The 21,604-nt window shown below is 38.1% G+C and overlaps 1 pseudogene; it reads left to right on the top strand.

The window, feature by feature from the left end:
- Positions 1–318: 318 nt before the first annotated feature.
- LOC123578880 lies at positions 319–20,844 on the top strand (annotated as a pseudogene).
- The last annotated feature ends 760 nt before the right edge of the window (positions 20,845–21,604 follow it).

The raw sequence follows: 21,604 nt of genomic DNA, 5'->3' as shown, positions 1-21,604 counted from the left end.
CCAATGTCAGTTTAGTTTTTAAACTTTTGCTCGGTGATTTTGCTTATCCTGCTCGTGTGCTGCTGAGGCCGGTTTGAAACTTGAGTGGTATTCTATACCGCAGTTCACTTTTCAAAGCTTTTGCTGTATTGCTGCTAGTCAATTTCACCCATGGGTTGGTTGGGGGTGTGACTGAGTTTATGCTGAGATAGAAGAATCTGTGTACCCAGCTAACTGTTCTGCTTATTCTGATCTCCCGATCTCCCTAGTCTGACTGGCAGAAGGTGGAGTGCCTCCCCTTGGCTGATCTTTCCTTGTTGCACAGCAAGGACTGTAGACATGGTTCCTGTTTATATTCATGTAGAGCAAGACGGGCTGTTGGATGAGGTAGGGGACAGGGCTCGGCCTCTTCTGTAGGTACTGCATAGTGGGGTTTGTTGACAGGATTCTACCCTGTAGTATCCACAGCACCCAGGGAGAGGTGGGCAGGAGGAGGGACACTGCAGCCTCTTCTTCATTGGTGCAGTGTGGGGATGTGACAGGCTCTGCTCCACAGACACTGCCAATGCCTGATGAGAAGAGAGACAGGCAGTTTCTTCTGCAGTGTTTGCCTGCAGCAGGTGAGGTTTGGTCCAAAGGGTCTGTCCTAAGGGGTGCCTTCCTCTCCATGCTCTGGCTAGCAAGGGCAGGCTCTCTTTAATTTTTTTTATGTTCATTTATTTTTGAGACAGAAATAGAGCATGAGTCTGGGAGGGACAGAGAGAGAGGGAGACAGAGAATCCGAAGCAGGCTCCAGGCTCTGAGCTATCAGCACAGAGCCCAACGTGGGTCACGAGATCATGACCTGAGAAGGGTAGGCTCTCTTTTATTATTTTTTAATATTTATTTTTGAGAGAGAGAGAGAGAGCTCGCTCGCATGCACATTCATGTGCATGCATGAGCAAAGGAGGGGCAGAGAGACAGGGGGGTACAGAGGATCCAAAGCGGGCTCTGTGCTGACATCAGAGAGCCCCTCATGAGCCCTGAGATCATGACATAAGCCAAGGTTTGCAGCTTTACCGACTGAGCCACCCAGGCAAAGGGCAGCCTCTAATTTTTGCATCGCTTTATTGCTTTGTGTTTCAGGTTGTAGGCTGCTCTAGTGTGAAGGCCAAGAAATAAAGGAGACAAAACCAAAGCAAACCAGTAAACTCACTACCCCATTGTTCCTTAAGTCTGTAGGTCCTTAGCCAGTCTGCCTTGTCTACCTCTCACGGTCTCCTGATAATCACTGTGTGTATTTTGTTCAGCGTGTTTAGTTGTAGTTAGTGAGATTGGTACGATGCAACGTGTTTACTCCATCTTGTTTAGAAGGCTTGGCTCCTCTCTGGCAGCAATGAGTAGGGTATGAGGTTCTCATCTAATCATCCTCAGATTCTTGATGAATTTTTAATCAATCACCATAAGTATAAGTGACCTGTAATTTCAAACACTCAGGGAAATAAATTCATTGTGAATATGATATTATATGTGCTGTTAATTTAGGAATAGAATTTAAATAATTTCACTTTGCTAAGTTTGCTTCGCATGTTTTTACTTTTTAGTTTTTTAATTTTTTAAAACAATTTTTGTGTTTTTTAAAGAAGTTTGTTTATTTTGAAAGAGAGAGAGAGAGAGGACACAGGGGAGGAGGGGCAGAGAGAAAGGGAAAGGGAGGATCCCAAGCAGTCTCTGCACTGTCAGCACAGAGCCCAATGTGGGGCTTGAACTCATGAACGTTGAGATCAGGACCTGAGCCAAAGTTGGATGCTTAACCAACTGAGCCACCCAGGTGTCCTGCTTCTCAGGTTTTTAATGCCGTATTTTGGATACACAGAAAGATACAGGAAGGGTAACTTTTCTCCTCTTTTTTTCCTCTCTTCCTCTCTCTTTTCTTTCTTTCTTTCTTTCTTTCTTTCTTTCTTTCTTTCTTTCCTTCCTTCCTTCCTTCCTTCCTTCCTTCCTTCCTTCCTTCCTTCTTTCCTTCCTTCCTTCCTTCCTTCCTTCCTTCCTTCCTTCTTTCCTTCCTTCCTTCTACAAATTACCTCTTTCTCTCTGAGGGACTATCTATCGTGCCTTAGCCTTCATATGTATAGGATAAGCATGGGATTCAACCTTGACCAAATGTGTGCTCTCTCTCAGGATTTGAATCATAGGCAGAGGAACAAAAATGACTGAATAGATTTGAAAGTTACCTCCTGTGGCAGCCACAGGGCCCTGCATATAATTTTGTTTTAGCTGACATGTTCCTGAAAGAGCAAGAGAAGAGCCTAGCACAGGGCTTGTGGGCAGGAGGTATGTCTTCGGAAGTGGTTCCAAGCAACAGATGCGGAGGACAGAGAGGCTAAAACAGGGAAGGAGGGAGAGTTCATTCAGAGATTCATGTTCAAGTTGATCACTGCCGTAGGCAGTTGAGATTTAATCTTGCTGGGGACCATATGGGGTACCATGTGAAAAGCAGCTCAAAATTACCCAGTTGGGGGATGGAAGATGGTAATATTTATTTTTCCGGCAGCTCATGTCCCATTAATTGCCACATGAGTTGCTCTTCCTTCCCATCTCCATGTTTTTGTGCATGTGCATGAGTGGCTCTCACAAGCATACTCTGGGGCAGAGAAGACAGTGTACGGAAGAGCCTGTCACATTATACCTGGGTAATTGTGTTCGGTAGCAATGGCCGAATAGAAAATTGACCCAAGAGGATGTGAGGTGGGGCCAAGCGGTCTCCAATACACGTTTCCATCAGTGCCCCTTTTCAAAGCCTCACAGGTGCCTTGTTGTCCTTCCTCACCTTAATCCAATGAGCAATTCCCAAATCTATTTATGATGAATTCTCTCTCTCTTTGCATGTGTTAGCCAGAACAAATTTCTGTAGACTGCAACCAGAGAACCCTGACACTTCCATTAATCTGTTCTCTTTCACTGCGAGATAGTTTCATCTGTGGTAAAGTCTGTCTCCTTCGTTGAATCTTGGCATGTCTATCAAAATGCTTGAGCTACGCTTCAAGGACCATATGCGTGTTGTTAAAATAGAATCTTCTGGCCCCAGATGCTGAAGTTTCCCTGTTAGCTTCTGATCCTTCACAGTTAGGCCTAACTTATTTACATAGTATTTAATGACAGGCAGGAATTCGGTTTTGAATCGATGTAAACAGGCAGTAAATTGAAAATACAAGTTAAAGAGATACAGGTGGATGTTATCACATAAATAGCATTTGGTTTTCTGAAATTATAATTATGACACTCCTGAATGATCTCCGATCCCACTGTATTATAATGTGACAGATGTATATGGCTGTGATTTCTCTAGCGATGCTCGCTGTTGCTTCCTTGTCATCTTTAATAACAAAGCAACTGGACAGATTAAATGGAAAAGATTTATCCTCTGTGAATGCCAGAGTCAAAGCATGCTGTCATAGTAACAGGTTAAAGCATTTCCACGAGGAGGTTATTATGCATGATAGGGTGTACAGCCAGCCATCTCTTTCCATCCCATTGTATCAATGGCGCACTATATGCATTTCTAACTAGGAATTGATGGAGAGGACTTTTGTGATGACTGGCATCAAAATTTTAAATGCTAATTATAGTGAACACATTAAAAAATGCCCGTATCATCAGCGTATTGAAGTTGTACAAAGTAAACATATTGGCACACAAACCGTACCCAGATTGAAACACAGAACGTTTACCAGTCCTGCAGAGGCTGCCTCATTTCTCTCTCAAGTCACAGTTCCTGGCACTGTGTAACTGCTATCTCGACCGCTGTCACAACAGATTCATTTTGCAAGATTTATTAACATCTTTGGGCATTTTATTTAAATTTTTTGTCAAGGGAGAGGTTACATCCGTTGAAATAAATCTTAAATGGTATGGTTTAATGAGTTTTGAGAAAGGCACACAACCATGTAACCAACAGCACTATCAAAGCAAAGAACATTCCCACAACCCCTGATTTCCGTGTGCCCTTCTCCGGCCCCAGAAGAGAAAGCAATGCTTCTCATGAAAGCAACCACTATTCTGAAATCTTTTGCTCTAGGTTGCTTGTTCTCGAAATCCACATAAATGCAATAGTGTAGTACCTACTCTTGTATTTGGCTTCTCTTTACTCATTGCAAAGTTTTTGAGATTTATTTGTGTTGTATGTATAATCCATTTGGTTTTCCTATTGACAGTAGCATTCTGCATTGTAAATGTAGTGCTCCAATATCCCACAACACAAGATTGGATAAAGTATAGTTTTATTTCTTTTTCAATCCTTATAGCTTTCATTTAGATTTCTTGATTAAATTTTTGGCTAAGGACCTCTAGTACAATGCCACATAGACTTGTTAAAAGTCAGATCCTGGCGGTATTCACAGTATGAAGGGAGAAAGAATTCACTGTTTCACCATTATGTGTAATGGTGGCTGTAGATGTTTTTAGGAAATACGTGTCCTCTATTAATTTATGGCAGTTCCTTTATATTTCTAGTTTGATAAAAGGTTTTATCATGTACGGTGCCAAATTTTGCTAAGAAATTTTCTGCGTATATTGAGGTACTCATGTGATTTCCCTTTTATTCAGTTTATGTGGTGAATGACATCAGTTTATACAAATGGTAAATTAATTTTGCATCCCTGGGATAAATCTCATTTGGTCACGTTATGTTATTCTTTGTATATATTTCCAGATAGGATTTGCTAATGGTTTGTTGAGGATTTCTGTGTTCATGAGAGACACTGGTCTGTAGTTATTTTTCTTGTAATATCTTCATTGGGTTTAGTGTCAGGGTTAAGTAAACCTCACAGAAACGTTAGGAAATGTTGTGTCCTCCTGTATTTTTTTTCTTTAAAATTTTTTCCCAAGTTTGCATAAGAATGGATTTTCCCCCCAAATATTGGACAGAATTCATTAGAGAAATCGCTTGAATTAACTTTTTTCTCCTTAAATATTTGGTAGAATTCACACATGACACTTTCGAACTGGAAATATTTTAAGTAGAAACTCAATTTTTAGCAGATAGATTGCGATTTAAAAATGTTCTTTATTCTTGTGTCACTTTGGCAATTTGTGTATTTTGAGCAGCTGTCCATTTTCTTAGCTGTCAATTTTATTGCTAAAAAGGTCCTTTGTAACATTGGTAGTATATGTAGTGATTAGCCCTGATACTGGTAATTTGAATTTTTGTCCTTTTTCCTAGATCAGTCTTACTAGGTATTTTTCAATTTCTAAAAAATTTTCAAAGTATTAATATTTGGCTTTTTTCAGGTTTTCTCTGTGGTCTTTTCCTTGTCATTGATTTCCATTTATTATTTTTGCTGTTTCCTTCATTCTACTTATTTTAAGTTTTTTTACTCTTGTTTTTCTAACAAAGTTAAAAGTTGGACTTTTAAAAAGATTATTAAAATTTTAAATCCCTAATAAGACTAATCAAGGGAAAAAAAGAAGGGGAACATGCACATTATCAACCTCAGGAATCAGAAAGAAGGCATCTGTAGGTATATATACAATAGACAATAGAATGAAAACAATAGGATATTATGGATGATTCTATACCAATAAATTCTACAATTTGGATGAATGATGAATGGACAAGTTCCTGGAAAGACATATATTGCAGAAATTAACATAGGAAGAAATAGAAAGTATGATTAGTGCCGTATTTACTCAAGGAGTTGAATTCTTGATGACGAATTCCCTCCTCTCTCCCTGCAACTAACTGTCCGTTCTTGAATTCTTCCCCTGAGAATTCTACCAAATATTTTGTTAAATGTTTATTTATTTATCTTGAGGTGGTGTGGGGGAGCTGCAGAAAGAGAGGGAGACAGAGAATCCAAAGCAGGCTTCATGCTTTCAGTGCAGAGCCCAATGTGGGGCTTAGACTCATGAGCTGTGAGATCATGACCTGAGCTGAAGTGGGACACTTAACCAGGTGCCCCCTACCAAATATTTTTAAAAGATATAATTACAGCCTATACAAGCTCTTACAGAAAAATAGCAATAGAGGAAGGCTTCATAATTCTTTTTGTGGTTTTGTGTTTCTAAGACCAAGGTCACCTAAATACTAAAACTTCTCAAAGACAAAAATAATAAAATAAAATTTCAGACAAAATTTTTATGAATATAGATACAGAATTCTCTTTAAAAATTTAGCAAATCAAATCTAATAACACATGGAAAGGTTAATATGTGACCAATGAGTTCATTCCAGGAATAAATGAGCTTGATTTGCCATTTGAATATCAGTGTAAATAAATTTGTGTTATCTTCCATTGTATGTAAAAAAAAACACATAACAAAATTTGAAACTGCTTCGTGACATCACCTTTCATCAAGTAACAAAAGGGCAGTTCCTTAATATGGTGAAAGGCATCTATGGGAAATCTATGGCTAATACCATACTTAATGTTAAAACATTAATCCTTTTCCTTTAAATTTTGAAAAAAAAGCAAAAATATCTGTTCTCACTATTTCTATTCAACTTTTGCTAGAAGTCCATACCAATTCAATAGGGTAGAAAAACAAGATAAAAAAAGTACACTTTGGAAAACAAGAAGTAAAACTGTCATTATTTGAGAATGATATGATTGTGGTTCTAGAAGACTGTGCTACTTGTAAGAAAAATGATTAAACTGAAAAGGGTATTTTGAAAGATCAAGAATATAATATTAACATATAAATCAATTACATTTCTATATACTTTCAACAAACCATCTGTAAAGTAAGTTAAAAATTAATACCCTCATAATTATATTTAAAAACATCAAATCCTAAGTAGTAGATCTAATGAAAGTTACGTTAGATCTCTCCATGGAAAACTATGAAACATAGCTGAGAGAAATTACAGAAGTCCTAAATAAATATATAATATCCTCTTCATGAATTGGTGGAGTCATATTGTTCTCTGTTGTACCTCAACTGATCTATAGATCCAATTTCTATCAAAATCCCAGCAGGCTATTTTGAAGAAATAAATAGGGTGTTTCCAAAATATATACAGAAGTGCAAACAATGTAGATCAGCCCAATCAATCTCAAGAAAGAACTAAGTTGGAGGACTTAACAGTACTTGGCCTGAAGATTGACTATAAATCCCTAGGAAGTAAGACAATGCATCATAAGTATGTTCAGATGAATAGATTAACAGCAGAGATTAGAGAATCCAGAAAATATATGTATGTGATGTATATTCATATTTCCATATGTGTATATAATAAACATACAAGTACACATTTCTATATAAATGAGGATAGAATAATAAGGCAGCGAAAAAGAAAAGTGAATTAAGAAATAGAACAGTATGACTGTGCAAATGCGTGTATAGCCAGTCAGTCTTTGATCAAAATATTAAGTTAAATCAATGAAAATCAGTCTTTTTTTGTTTTTTAAATAGACTCCACTCTGGGTGTGGAAACCAACATGGGGCTTAAACTCACAACTCTGAGTTCAAGACCTGAGCTGGGATCAAGACTCAGATACTCAACCAAATGAGCCATCCAGGTGCCTCCAAAGCAAAGACTTTAAAACAAAAACAAAAACAAAAACATAACCAGAATACCTGGATATCAGTGAGAAAAAGAAACCTTGACCTCTATCTTAAATTTTTATACAAAAGTAATTTATTATGTTGGATATCTACATGCAAAAAGAATAAAACTGGGCCTTAACACCACAACCAAAAACCTCTGGGACGCAGCAAGGACAGTCATAAGAGGAAAGTATATAGCAATCTAGGCCTTCCTAAAGAAGGAAGAAAGATCTCAGATACACAACCTAACCTTACGCCTTAAGAAGCTGGAAAAAGAACAGCAAATAAAACCCAAAATCAGCAGAAGACAGGAAATAATAAAGATTAGAGCAGAAATTAATGCTATTGAAAAACAGTAGAACAGATCAATGAAACCAGAAGCTTGTTCTTTGAAAGAACTAACAAAATTGATAAACCACTAGCCAGTTTGATCAAAAAGCAAAAGGGAAGGACACAAATAAAGAAGATCAAGAATGAAAGAGGAGAGATCACAACCAACACAGCAGAAATAAAAACAATAATAGGGGAATATTATGAGCAATTATATGCCAATAAAAGGGGCAATCTGGAAGAAATGGACAAATTCCTAGAAACATATACACTACCAAAACTGAAACAGGAAGAAACAGATAATTTGAACAGACCCATAACCAGTAAGGAAGTCGAATTAGTAATCAAAAATCTGCCAAAAAAACAAGAGTCCAGGGCCAGATGGCTTTCCGGGGGAATTCTACCAAACATTTAAGGAAGAGATAACACCTATTCTCTTGAAGCTGTTCCAAAAAAATAGAAATGGAAGGAAAATTTCCAGACTCTTTTTGTGAAGCTAGCATTACCTTGATTCCAAAACCAGACAGAGACCCCACTAAAAAGGAGAACTATAGACCAATTTCCCTGAGCAACATGGCTGCAAAAATCCTCAACAAGATATCAGCCAATCGAATCCAACAATACATTAAAAAAATTATTCACCACAAGCAAGTGGGATTTATACCTAGGATACAGGGCTGCTTCAATATCTGCAAAACGATTAACGTGATTCATCACATCAATAAAAGAAAGGACAAGAACCATATGATCCTCTCAATAGATGCAGAGAAGCATTTGACAAAATACAGCATCCTTTCTTGACAAAACCCTCAAGAAAGTAGGGATAGAAGGATCATACCTCGAGATCATAAAAACCATATTTGAATGACCCAATGCTAATATCATCCTCAATGGGGAAAAGCTGAAAGCTTTCCCCGTAAGGTCAGGAACGAGATAGGGATGTCCACTCTCACCACTGTTATTCAACATAGTATTGGAAGACTTAGCCTCTGCCATCAGACAACACAAAGAAATAAAAGGCATCCAAATCAGCCAGGAGAAGGTTAAACTTTCTCTCTTCACAGATGACATGCTACTCTATATGGAAAACCCAAGAGATTCCACCAAAAAACTGCTAGAATTGATTCCTGAATTCAGCAAAGTTGCAGGATATAAAATCAACACACAGAAATCGGTTGCATTCCTATACACCAACAATGAAGTGACAGAAAGAGATACCAAGGAATTGGTCCCATTTACAGTCACACCAAAAAATAAAATACCTAGGAATAAATCTAACCAAAGAGGTAAAAAATGTATATACTGAAAACTATAGAAAGGTTATGAAAGAAATTGAAGAAGACACAAAAAAAAAAAAAATGGAAAAAGATTCCATGCTCCTGGATAGGAAGAACAAATATTGTTAAAATGTCGATAGTATAGAAAGCAATCTACATATTCAAAACAATCCCTATCAAAATAACACCAGCATTCTTCACAGAGCTAGAACAAATAATCCTAAAATTTGTATGGAATCAGAAAAGACCCCCAATAGCCAAAGCAATCTTGAAAAAGAAAACCAAAGCAGGAGGCATTACAATCCCAGACTTCAAGCTGTATTACAAAGCTGTAATCATCAAGACAGTATGGTACTGGCACAAGAACAGACACTCAGATCAATGGAACAGAATAGAGAACCCAGAAATGGACCCACAAATGTACGGCCAACTAATCTCTGACAGAGCAGGAAAGAATATCCAATGGAATAAAGACAGTGTCTTCAGCAAGTGGTGCTGGGAAAACTGGACAGCGACATGCAGAAGAATGAACCTGGACCACTTTCTTACACCAGACACAAAAATAAACTCAAAATGGATGAAAGACCTAAATGTAAGAAGGAAGCCAGCAAAATCCTTGAGGAGAAAGCAGGCAAAAATCTCTTTGATCTAGGCCGCAGCAACTTCGTAGTCAACACATCTCCAGAGGGAAGGGAAACACAAGCAAAAATGAACTGCTGGGACCTCATCAAAATAAAAAGCTTCTGCACAGCGAAGGAAACAATCAGCAAAACTAAAAGGCAACCAACAGAATAGGAGAAGATATTTGCAAATGACATATCAGATGAAGGGTTAGTATCCAAAATCTATAAAGAACTTATCAAACTCAACATCCAAAAAACAAAAAATGAGATCAAAACCACAATGAGATGCCACCTGACACCTGTCAGAATGGAAAACATGAACAGCTCAGGCAACAACAGATGTTGGCGAGGATGCAGAGAAAGAGGATCTCTTTTGCATTGTTGGTGGGAATGCAAGCTGGTGTAGCCACTCTGGAAAACAGTAGGGAGGTTCCTCAAAAAACTAAAAATAGGAGTACCCTATGACCCAGCAATTGCACTACTAGGTATTTATCCAAGGGATACATGTGTGCTGTTTTGAAGGGACACATGTACCCCCATGTTTATAGCAGCATTATCAACAATAGCCAAAGTTAGGAAAGAGCCCAAATGTCCATCGATGGATGAATGGATAAAGAAAATGTGGTATATACATATATAAAATATATATATTTTACACACACACACACACACACACATATATATACACACACACATACACACACACACACACACACACAATGGAGTATTACTCGACAGTCAAAAAGAATGAAATCTTGCCATTTGCAACTACATGGATGGAACTGGAAGGTATTACGCTAAGTGAAATTAGTCAGTCAGATAAAGACAAAAATCATATGATTTCGCTTATATGAGGACTTTAAGAGAGAAAACAGATGAACATAAGGCAAGGGAAACAAAAATAATAAAAAACAGGGAGGGGGACAAAACATAAGAGACTCATAAATATGGAGAACAAACTGAGGGTTACTGGAGGGGGTGTGGGAGGCGGGATGGGCTAAATGGGTAAGGGGCACTAAGGAATCTACTCCTGAAATCATTGTTGCACTATATACTAACTAATTTGGGTGTAAATTTAAAAAAATAAAAAGTGAAAAATAAAAACACCTCTCTTTCTGATACAAGCAGGCAATTGAGAGGAAGGGAACAAACTTTTACAACTAAATCTTGTAAAATGACAATATTTGAATATACCCTTCTAAAATAAATTTTTTAAATGTTCAATAATCACATGAAAAAATTTTATCAGGAAAATGCAGATAGAAAGTACAATGAGATATTGTTAAACACTCATTTGTTGACTAAAATCGAAAGTACCAGCAAAACAAAATGTTGGCAAGGATATGGAGTAAATGCAGTTCTCATGTTGCTAATGAGAGTATAAAATTGTCAAATCATTCTGAAAAATGGTTTGGCAATTTCTAAAAAAATGAATTATACAGGGGGGGAAAAAGAATAAAACTGGGCTACTTTCTGACACCATACACAAAAATAAACTCAAAATATATCAAAGACCCAAATATGAGACCTGAAACCATAAAACTCTTAGAAGAAAACATAGGCAGTAACTTCTTTGACATCAGCCTTAGCAACATTTTTATAGATATGTCTCCTCAGGCAAGGGAAACAAAAGCAAAAATAAACTATTGGGACTACAGAAAAAGAAAAAGCTTTTGCACAGGAAAGGAAACCATCAACAAAATGACAAGGCAACCTATTCAATGGGCGAAGATATTTACAGATGATATATCTGATAAAGGGTTAATATTCAAAATATATAAAGAACTTACACAACTCAACACCAAACAACCAAACAGCCTGATTAAAAAATGACCAGAGGATCTGAATAGACATTTTTCCAAAAAGATATACAGATGGCCAGCAGACACATAAAAAATACTCAACATCACTAACCATCAGAGAAATGCAAATCAAAACCACAATGAGGTATCACCTTACACTTGTCAGAATAGTTTGAATCAAAAAGACAAAAAATGGCATGTGTTGGCAAGGACGTAGAGAGAAAGTAACCCTCTGCACTGCTGCGAATGCAAATTGATGCAGCCAGTGTGGAAAGCAAGTATGGACGTTCCTCAAAAAATTAAAGGTAGAATTACCGTATGATCCAGTAATTTCACTATTGGATATGTACCCAAAGACAATGAAAACACTAACTCACAAAGATAGACGCACCCCTATGTTTATTATAGCATATATACAGTAGCCAAACGATGGAAGCAACCAACCCATGTGTCCATTCATAGATGAATGAATAAAGAAAATGTGGTACATATGTACAATGGAATACTACTCAACCGCAAAAAAGAATGAAATCTTGCCATTTGCAATGACATGGATGGAGCTAGAAGGTATAATGCTAAGTGAAATAAATCAGAGGAAGACAAATGCTGTATGATCTTAGTTACATGTGGAATTTAAGAAACAAATTGAATGAACAAAGAAAAAAGACAAAGAAACAGATTCTTAAATACAGAGAATGAACTGGTGCTTGCCAGAGGGAAGGTGAGCAGAGGAAGAGTAAAATAGATGAAGGGGATTAATAGTACATTTACCTTGATAACACTGGGCAATGTATTGAATTGTTGAATCACTATATTGTACACCTGAAACTAATGTAACACTGTATGTTAGCTATACTTCAATGAAAAAATAAATAAAATAATTTGTGATGGTTAATTTACTGAAAAGTTAAAACACAGCCATAATGCTTACACTGGAAAAAGAAAATAAGAAAATAAGAGAGAATATCTCTGGGATGTTGGTGGAGTCAAAGATTTCTTGGTTGATGCATAAAAAGGACAAACTTTCAATGAAATTATTGATAAAGTGGGTTTCATCAAAAGACATCATGAAATAAATAAATAAACACAGAATATAAAACTAATATAAAAGCAAGAAAATGGGAAAAATAGTTATAACACATACATTTGAGTTGCCTAAAAAAATACAAGGAACACTGTAAATTCAATAATAGAAGCATGAATGTCCCAGATTTTAAAAATGTGCAAATTGCGTCAATAGACACTTCACAAAAGATGATATATGAACATTCATTAAACACATAATAAGATGTTTATCATCATTTCTCATCAAGGAAAGAAAAAATTCAAACCACAGTGAGATACCATTTCACATTTATTAGAATAGCAGAAAAATGATATCTATATATCTAACAACATATCTATATCTATATATTTATCTCTGTGTCTATAACTGTATCTATATATAAAAATGCCCAATATTGGTGAACACGTGGAGCTCCTGTAATTCTTCGACATTCTTTTACGGAAGATTAAAGCAACGCCACGGCTTTGGAATAATATTTGGCAGTTCTTTATAAAGTTAAACATAGGGGCGCCTGGGTGGCTCAGTCGGTTGAGTGTCCGACTTCAGCTCAGGTCATGATCTCACGGTCTGTGAGTTCGAGCCCCGCGTTGGGCTCTGTGCTGACAGCTCAGAGCCTGGAGCCTGTTTCAGATTCTGTGTCCCCCCCTCTCTGCCCCTTCCCTGCCATGCTCTGTCTCTCTCTGTCTCTCAAAAATGAATAAACTTAAAAAAAAATTTTTTTAAGTTAAACATAAATATCCTATGACCTAGCAGTTTCATTCTTAGGTATTTTTCAAGAGAAATAAAAACATATTCACAGAAAGACTTGTAAAAGAATGTTTATAGTGGCCTTGTTCATAATAGGCAAAAACTGGATACAAAATGTGGGTACAACCCAAATGTCCTTCAAAAAGAATATGGATAAACAAATTGTGATATGTTCCCACATGGAAAAGTCTATAGCAATAAAGCTATGGATGTATGGAACAAGGGGTTTGAAGCTTAATGTTTAATCATGATATTTGCAAACAAAACTGGACACAAAAAGAATACATGCTATATGATTCTATTTACAGGAACTCCAGAGACAAAACTAATCTATGGTAAAGAAATCGGGGTTGTTGTTGGGGACTGTGGTAGTTATTTGATTGGAAAAGGGTATTAGGAAATTTTTGAGGTGACAAAAATGTGCCGTAGCTTGTTTTTTTGTGTGTATATGTGTGGCAGTTATGGGAATGGGCATACATAATTATCAAAATTCAAATGAACGCCTCAACTCTGCATTTTATGATATGTTAATGATTTAAAACATGTCCACCAGTGCTTTGGATTTGATTCCGTCCATTTTTTCTTTTCGTATTTTTGAGCTTTGTTGACAGGTTTATACACGTTTAGAATTCCTTACCCCTCCTGCCACCAGAATATATTGTCTTTCTTTATACATCGGTGTTTTTTCTTTCTTTTTCTTCTTTTGGCAGGCAGTTATTCATGGATCCTCTTGTGCCTGCTGGGCTTGTTTGGAGGCTTGTTTCACTTTGGTCCTTGGCCCTGGGTCATGGCTTTCAATCTAGGGCATAGTCCTGAGTTGTAAGGTGTGACCGTTGAGGATCTCAGCACTATGGCAAATGCGCTTGGTGGCATTCCTGCCCCTGGCTTGGCCAGGACTCTTGTCTCTCTTTGCACTGCTCCACTTGTGGAATGTCACTGTTTACACACATGGCCCTGTCCTCAGCCAAGAGCTTGAAGCAAACTCTCACACTGACCTCTGGGCCCTCGGACTTTCTGTTTTTTTTCTACTCTGCCTTATAAAGTCAGCTGTTTCTGCAGATCCAAACAACCACCTTACTCCTCAACTAGGATGGTCTTGCCCTCCAGCCTGTGCTTGGGGTCTCCTCTTTGTGCACCCTCCAGCAAGTACTCATAGGCAGAAAACTATGATAAATGTGGAGCCGGTTTTGCATGCTCTCCTTTTCTCAGCTGGCTGCCTATTGTCCAGTTCCCGAAAATCATCGCTCATATATATATAGTCAAGTTTTACAGTTGTTTTCTCAGAAGGGCTCACTGATACCAGTTACTTCATCACGGTTGGAAACGAAATTCTGTTATTGATATTTAATTTCTTGAATATTTTTTTAAAGTGTATGATTTATTTATTTTGAAAGAGAGAGCGAGGGAGCATCCGAGCCTGCATGTGAGCAAGGGAGGGGCAGAGAGAAAGGGAGAGGGAGGGAGAGAATCCCAAGCAGGCTTTGCATTGTCAGTGCAGAGCCCGATGCAGGGCTTGAACTCACGAACTGTGAGATCGTGACCTGAGCCCAAACCAGGAGTTGGAGGCTTAATTGACTGAGCCTAGCCAAGTGCCCCCATATTTAATTTTTAAGGTTCATTGATTCTAGAGGAATGCTCTATCAATCTTGGTGTTGTGGAGATATAAGATATTTACATATAACTTGTTTTATGGAGCAGGAGAATAACTAAACAGTCTTCTTTAGGAACAAAAAACCTGGTGACTACTGTTAGCAGGTAAATTTACTTCACCTCTGATACGGCGTGACAAAGCTGTGGCTTAAAGTAACTGACTATGCAGTACTATCCATCTTTAAATCTCAAGCGAAACCTGAAACCAAGAGCACCAAAAACAGAAGCAAAAACAAAACACAGCAGTGTAATACTGTGTGTGAGAAACAAAGGTTGTATTTGTTCTCACAAAATGAGTAAACATGAGCCAACAATTCATTTTCACAACTACCCTTCAGCAATTGCTGTTCAGAAATCCAAGGTATCCTTTTAATTGATTTCTTCAATTAGAAAAATCATTTGCGATTTTGATCCTCTGACTTTAGACAGAAGTGAGAGACGATATAGGACCTGAAGAAACAGCATTCATGACTCTTACTTCAGGGTGAACCCCGTTTCCAAAAAAATCACTGGAAAACAAACAGGAAGTGGAATCCTGTCTCTCATTTTTAACTCACAGATTTAATTCCACTAACCTACCTGAATTCCTTAAATGTATGAAACTTGCAGATGAAAACCTCAATATACTTCTGTTTTTGTCCATTTTGCTCCTTTCTTTTCCCCAAATTGAAGCATTTCCAAACAAGGCGCAAGAAAATAAACAATACCTTACCGTGTAAAGTTTGGTTTACCTAGGATATCTTGTGAAGGTAGAAGTTTCCTTGGTTAAATTGCCAGATAACTGTATACCCAGTTTTTACAATTTTAGTACATGCTAAACTAGGTTAAATTTGAATGCTGGACTCTTAGGCTTACCCCCTTCATTCCCTAATGATAGTGAAGAAACTGCATTGTGTTCCAGTGGTCCTCAATGGGGGTGGAGGACAAGGGTGGGGGTGATGGCTTGAGATAGGTGGGGCTTTGGAGGGTAGGGAGTGGGGGAGATTTTACCCTCTAAGTGACGTTTGACAATATCTGGAGACATTTTTGGTTGTTGCAACTGGGAGGGGGATTCACTGGCATTTGTTGGGTAGAAGCACAGGGTACCCCACTCACACCAAAGAATTATTTGGCTTAAAATGTCAACAGCCTCAGGGTTGAAAATCTCTGCTGTATTCGTATGGACTTATGCTGTATTCACATACCAGCTGTGCCCCTTGTTAACTACATAATCTTGAGAAGAATATTAAAATGAGACTTATGTTTATTTTCAGTGTTGTCGTGAGGAATAGCTTTAAGGAAGAGGGATTTAGTGCACCGCTAAGAAGGTAATAGACTTTTAATAATTGGTAGCTATTATTAATGCTACTGTTGCTTTACATTTGTTAATTTACATTTACATAAGAGACTCCTTAGTGTTCAGATTAAATTTATTTCACCTTTGAAAAGAGAGAGGGAAATATGTGAAAAAGCCTGTTGGTTTGTGTATAGGGAGTTTTCCACAGCATTTTCCCTTGGAGCATAAAAAGAGACCCAAAGGTTATGTTGACAATACGTAGGGCTATATATTGAATATATTTTGGTTTCATATGCGCCACAAATCACAGACACCTTTGTGGTGCACACTGAGACCTGACCAGATACATGTTTTGTTTTATAATATTACTGGTCCCACCTTCAAAAACAAGGTGAAATATTTGGACCAATAACTGGAGCTTACTTGGCTGATGAGAAATAGAGCACTTAAAATAATACCGTTTAGGGGCGCCTGGCTGGCTCAGTCAGTCGGACGTCCGACTTCAGCTCAGGTCATGATCCGACTTCAGCTCAGGTCTGTGAGTTCGAGCCCCGTGTCGGGCTTTGTGCTGACGGCTCAGAGCCTGGAGCCTGCTTCGGATTCTATGTCTCCCTCTCTCTCTGCCCCTCCCCTGCTGGCACTCTCTATCAAAAATAAAAATAAAAATAAAATCAAAAAAATTAAAGTATTATAATTTATAATATGTTGTATATTTTAGAATATATGTTATGTATTTTATAAAAATGTTTTTAAGTTTATTTATTTTGAGAGAGAGAATGAGAGTGAGGAGTGGAGGGGGGAGGAGCAGAGCATGAGGGAGAGAGAGAGAGAGAGAGAGAGAGAGAGAGAATCCCAACTAGGCTCTGCATTGTCACTGCAGAGCCTCATGCAGGCTCAAACTCACAAATCGTGAGATTACGACCTGAGCCAAAATCAAGGGTCGGACACTTAACCAACTGAGCCACCCAGCACCTCTAGAATATATATTAAATATTTTAAACGTGAGGATACAAATGCTGGTCTGCATGTCATGTTTATTCAGAGAAAATGAGATGAAACTCTATCTCTAAAGACTTCTCATGTATAAAGGACAACTGAAAATCTTGGGGCATATGCCAATGTATAATAAATATTATCATCCTATGTCAGGCTCGGAGCCTGGAGCCTACTTCAGATTCTGTGTATCCCTCTCTCTCTCTGCCCTCTCCCACTCACACTCTGTCTCTGTCTCAAAAATAAATACACATTAACAAAATATTATCAAATAGGATTGCTTTTTTAAAAAAAAAGTTCATTTATTTATTTTAAGAGTGAGCATGGGAGCGAGATTGGGGGAGGGGCAGACAAAGAGGAAGAGAGAGAGAATCCCAAGCAGGCACTGCACTCTTAGTGTGGAGCCCACTACTTGAACTCATGAACTGTGAGATCATGACCTGAGCTGAAATCAAGAGTTGGATGCTTAACCAACTGAGCCATCCAGGCACCCCTAGACTTGCTTTTTATTGCAGAGTTTTCTTGTCAAATAAAGTGGGGCATAGGACTTTAAAATAGAGCTTTGATGTCTACGAATTGATGGGCTACCTAAACAGGAGCCATTCATTCCTTGATCATTGTTTACTGAGTGCTTACTAAGTGCTTGCTCCTGTCCTAGAAGTTGATAGTATTACTGTAAGTAGAATAATCTAGTGGGAGAGGTAATCATTAATCAAATAATCATGTAACATGTATTGTCACACTATAAGAAGTACTCTAAAGAAAAAATAAAGGAGCTTACAACTGAGGTAAGAAAGTACTACTCTGAACAATTCTAGTAATTTCTGAGACATGTTTTGCACTATTTTTTTTATTTGTTCATTCATGCGTTCATTCATTGATTCATTCATTCACTTGAGAAAACTTTATTAAATCCGCCCTAGTTACATTCCAGGCACTGTGCTAGTAGCTGGGGGAAAAATTGTAAATAAAATATTCATGGTGCCTTCTTGAAATTTATAATTTAACTATTCGAGTGACCAAATGTTTTAAAGAAGTGAAATTAGACATTGCCATTTCCCTTGCAAAATCACAAATAAGGAAAAAAAAAAAAAGCAAACCAGAGAAATTATCTGCAAATTAAATTAAACCACCCAGGTATTATTAGTGATGTCAATTATATCCTGAGCTTCGTGACAACACATGTACAAACCTGCCATTTATTGTCACTGTTTGCAGGAAGAAAAGAGGCACTGTTGACATCATTAAGTAATGACCTTGATTATTAAAAAAGGAGAAGATGCAGAAAAGAAAGTCAGAAGACTGTCCTGACTGCAACATGGTTTTCTAGCAGACAGGATATTGGCTCTGACTGGAAGACTTACCCTTTGTCATCCGTTCCTAAAATTAATTCTATTTGTTTAAATATTCACAAAACATATAATTTCTTATTTTGCCTCTAGTGAATAGCTACTATAGATAGATTTTAAAATAAGAGGTCTCAAATTCAATAATATATTTTTATAAATGATTGTTTCAAATTCCATTTATTAAAGCTTAATTACTGTCTCTCTATATAATGAGTCCACTGCGTACCTTATAAACGCTTCCAATAATCACATGAAATTTTAATGAATACACAATAATGGTCTTATTAATTTTAAATTAAATGTACTTGTTCATTTTTGAAAATAAATTTAAAGTGCCACTATAAATAACTCAGGAAAGCGAATTCATTTTTACACAAGATAGACTATTAGTTTGGAAGTTTATAGCTGTAAATACTCTGGTTTTTCTCAAAGAATAAGAGTAGATAATGTAATTTGAGTGTTTTTTTTTTTTTTTGTCTGTGTGCGTCCTATGCACATATAGTGATTACAGGATATACATTACATGGATTATTTAGTTCAATTTTTATGAAACAGTAAGGCAGGGCTCGTATTATGTTCAACTTAGAGATATGGAAAAGTGGTTTACAGAGGTTAAGTGGCAAGCTCAGAATCATGTCTTCTAGGAATTAATAGGATTTCAGTCTGACTGTCTAAAATCCCAGGGACTTAAAAATAAGAAAGTCCCATGGACTTAACCACTGTTTTAGTAGAGTAACATTGTTGACCTCATTTCTAATTTCAAACTAAATTTCACTTGGTTAGGGGCCTCTTCAAAGCTGGAAAATTTCTCAGTGAATACATTGTTGAAAAAACTTGGGCTTTGTCAGTGACAATAAGCAAAATGATATCAGAGAAAGCTGAACATCTTTGCCTTAAACGGGGGAAAGTGTGCTGGCACAGACCATATTGGCCCACAGGAGAGGGTTGTTAAATAGTAACTGCCACACCACTGAGTATAACTAAAATCAACAAAATCAGACTTTCTGCTCCTCCCCGTTTGACAGACAACTGCGTCTTCTGGTGCAGTGCCAGCCACATCTGCAAGTCACAGTGGTGAAGGTCGGAGTAAATGGAGTTGGCCGTATTGGGTACCAGGTTACTGGGGCTGCTTTTAACTCTGGGAAAGTGGAAACTGTCACCAGCAATGACCCCTTCATTGACCTCAGCTACATTGTCTACTTGTTCCAGTATGATTCCACCCATGGCAAATTCCACCGCCCAGTCAAGGCCGAGAATGGGAAACTTGTCCTCAATGGACAAGTGGAACCCATCTCCACCTTCCAGGAGTGAGATCCCACCAGCAACAAATGGGGTGATGCTGGTGCTGAGTGTGTTGTGAAGTCCACTGGAGGCTTCCCCACTATGGAGAAGGCTGGGACTCACCTGGAGGTTGAGGCTAAGAGGGTCATCATCTTTGCCCCTTCTGCTGATGCCCTCATGTTTGTGAAGGGCGTGACCCACGAGAAGTAAGACAACTCCCTCAAGATGGTTGGCAATGCCTCCTGCACCACCAGCTGCTTGGCTTCTCTGGCCAAGGTCATCTATGACAACTTTGGCATCTTAGAGGGACTCATGACAATAGTCCATACCATTACTGCCACCCAGAAAACCATGGACAACCCCTCTGGGAAGCTGTGGCATGATGGCCAAGGGGCTGCTCAGAACATCATCCCTGCTGATACTGATGCCAATAAGTCTATAAGCAAGGTCATCCCTGAGCTGAATGGGATGCTTACTGGCATGGCCTTCTGTGTCCCCACCACCAACGTGTCAGTCACGGATCTGCTCTGCTGGAGAAGGCATCCTGGGCTACACTGAGGGCCAGGTTGTCTCCTGCGACTTTAACAGTGACACCCATTCTTCTACTTTTGATGCTGAGGCTGCCATTTGCCCTCAGTGACCATCTTGTAAAGCTCATTTCCTGGTATGATAATGAATTTGACCATAGCAACTGGGTGGTGGACCTCATGGTCCACATGACCTCCAAAGAGTAAGAGCCCCCTGGACCACCAGCCCCAGTGAGAGCAAGAGGAAGAGAGAGGCCCTCAGCTGTTGGGGAGACCTTGCCTCATTTCATCTCACAACACACTGAGAATCTCCTGACCTCTACCCAGTTTCCATCCCAGATCCCCTGAAGAAGGTGAGGGTTTGGGGAAACCTACCTTGTCATGTACCACCAATAAAGGATACTGTATCCAGTCAAACAACAAACAAAACAAAACAAACAAACAAACAAACAAACAAATCCAAGATGCCTGTTAGGGAAGCAGATCCCTGATGTCTCTCTTGTTCTGTTACAAGTAATCATAATGCCATAATGCTTTCTAATTATTCACATATTAATGGAAATTTAACTTTTTAAAAAAGTTTTTATGTTATTATTTATTTATTTATTTGTTTGTTTTTTAGAGAGAGAAAGAGAGCGTGTGTGCATTTACACACACAAATTGGGCAGAGGCAGAGAAAGAGGGGGAGAGAGAATACCAGACAGGCTCTGTGCTGTCAGTGTGGAGCCCAATGCAGGGCTCGAGGTAGGGACTCAATCCCACGAACCCTGAGGTCATGACCTGAACCGAAATCGATAGTTGGACGCTTAACCAACTGAGCCTCCTGGTGCCCTGGAAAACTGCTTTCTACTTTTATATTTAGTCTAGTGGAAAGCCATAGGTAAACATCCTATGAAAAAACCCCAACCCTTTATTTCTAAAAAATGATTTTACTTTCATATATGTGTGTTTTTCATTTTTGTTTATACCTTATGTCCTTTATGTCTAGAACAGTACTAAGACTGTCAATACTGGCACAAACTAACATCTTGCATGTTTTATCTCACCTTAGCTTATCCCTCCTTTGATGCTCCTGCTTATTTTATACCTATCTGAGTTTCTGACCTATATTCTTTTCCTTTCCTCTAAATAACTTCTTTTAACATTTCTTATAAAGCAGGTCAATTGGCAACAAATT

This window comes from Leopardus geoffroyi, chromosome A1 (assembly GCF_018350155.1).
Source record: "Leopardus geoffroyi isolate Oge1 chromosome A1, O.geoffroyi_Oge1_pat1.0, whole genome shotgun sequence".
Classification (NCBI taxonomy): Eukaryota; Metazoa; Chordata; class Mammalia; order Carnivora; family Felidae; genus Leopardus; species Leopardus geoffroyi.
The sequence above is the reverse complement of the archived record's forward strand: the minus strand, read 5'-3'. Positions and strand labels throughout refer to the sequence as shown.